Here is a 2,087-nt window from a genome sequence, read left to right as displayed (position 1 = left end):
GACTGAGTGATCAAAGTTGGCATCACTGATGAGGGGCAGACATACCCGCGAGTCCCCAAGAATGACAGGCCACTGTGCAGTTTTCCAACTCAGAACACATAATTTAAAAACAACCCTGAGGGAAGATAAATTAAAAACAAGAAAGAGCCCATTAAAAAGGAGAGAGGAGAATGCAGATTTTATTCTTCAAATGTGTCGATATCTTAAAAACAGGGAAGGCTAGAGAAATGTATCAAATTAAAGAATACATGACAACTAAATGCAGCACCTGGCTCTAGACTGGAGTCTGTACTAAAAGGAAAAATACTATAAATGACACTGGGTCAACTGATAAAAATGGAATGTAGATAATACATTTAACTATTATGTTAATATTATATTTATTAAAGTTGATGTGTGTACATGTGTTCAGCCATGCCTGACTCTTTGTGACCCCATGGACTGTAGCCTGCCAGGCTCCTCTGTCCATAGAATTCTCCAGGCAAGAATACTGGAGCGGGTTGCCATTTCCTCCTCCAGGGGATCTTTCTGACCCCAGAATCGAACCCTCATCTCTTGTGTCTTCTGCATTAGCAGGTGGATTCTCTACCACTGTGTCACCTAGGATGCCCACTGAAGTTGGTAACTGCCCTTTATTTAAGAAGGTATCCTGTTCTTAGGAAATATATACTTAAGTATTCAGTTTAAAGGGCCATGATGCAACACTCTCAAATAGTTCAGAAAAAAAATCGCATGTGTGTACACACATACAAACTATACTTATTAATGATAAAACACAAAGTGAGTAAAATATTAACAATCCATGAATCTAGGTCAAGAATATATATTCTTTTTATTATTAAAACCACTTTTCTGGAAACTAAAAAATTATTTTGAAATTAAAGGTTGAAACATCTTGCATGTTCTTCCATATGCATTGTTTGAGAAATAGAAGAAAAACTTTAGTAACAGATTTTTAATCTACTTGTATGGTAAAAAATTGATGCCTCTTTTTTTTCCAGTAAGCAGTCTGAGGTGACCCCTAAAAGTGGTACACTATTCACTTGACCCAGAAAACCCCACAAAACCATGCAAATCAAGAGGTTCAAATCGTGTTCATTTTAAGAACACTTGTGAAACTGCCCAGGCCATAAAGGGTATGCATATCCGAAAAGCCACCAAGTATCTGAAGGATGCCACTATAAAGAAACAATGTGTGCCATTCCGTCGTTACAACGGTGGAGCTGGTAGGTGTGCACAGGCCAAACAGTGGGGCTGGACGCAGGGTCGGTGGCCCAAAAAAGAGTGCTGAATTTTTACTACACATGCTCAAAAATGCAGACAGTAATGCTAAACTTAAGGGCTTAGATGTAGATTCTCTGGTCATTGAGCACATCCAGGTGAACAAAGCCCCCAAGATGCGGCGCAGGACTTACAGAGCTCACAGTCGGATCAACCCCTACATGAGCTCTCCCTGCCACATTGAGATGATCCTTTCTGGAAAAGAACAGATCTTTCCTAAACCAGAAGAGGAGGTTGCACAGAAGAAAAGGATATCCCAGAAGAAACTGAAGAAACAAAAACATGGCCCAGGAATAAATGCCGCAAAAAATAAATGCAAATAAAAGTAAAAAAAAAAAATAAATGCAAATAAAAGTAAAAAAAAAAAAAAAAATTGAAGCCTTACATATGTATAAGAAAAATTTATAACAAACTGGGACATATATATCCCTTCACCCAATAAGTAATAAATATACATGTTTCAAAACTCATGTAACATATAGAAAGTGTGAAGGTTCTATACCACAAAGGACCAATGACAACAATTTATTATACTAGAAAACAACAACAAGAAGAACCTTAGAGATTTGGAAGCTTAAAATAATTCATGTGCTATAAAGAAAATCAAACTGGAAATATTCTTGTAAGAATTGGGTATTCTTATAACTGAATGATGATCAAAATATCATATGTACAACTGAAAGGAGCTAAAATGGTGCTTAGAATTATAGCCAAACTGAATTCATTTTTTTTAAACTTTAAATAAGCATCTCCCTACAAAAGCTGAAACAGAATAAACCAAATGAAAAAAGATGAAAAAATAAAGA

General features: G+C 36.3%; 1 pseudogene; it reads left to right on the top strand.

Moving 5' to 3' along the window:
- The first annotated feature begins 1,005 nt into the window (after positions 1–1,005).
- On the top strand, positions 1,006–1,620 carry LOC102407418 (annotated as a pseudogene).
- The last annotated feature ends 467 nt before the right edge of the window (positions 1,621–2,087 follow it).

The sequence above is a fragment of the Bubalus bubalis genome, chromosome 9 (genome assembly GCF_019923935.1).
Source record: "Bubalus bubalis isolate 160015118507 breed Murrah chromosome 9, NDDB_SH_1, whole genome shotgun sequence".
Classification (NCBI taxonomy): Eukaryota; Metazoa; Chordata; class Mammalia; order Artiodactyla; family Bovidae; genus Bubalus; species Bubalus bubalis.
The sequence above is the reverse complement of the archived record's forward strand: the minus strand, read 5'-3'. Positions and strand labels throughout refer to the sequence as shown.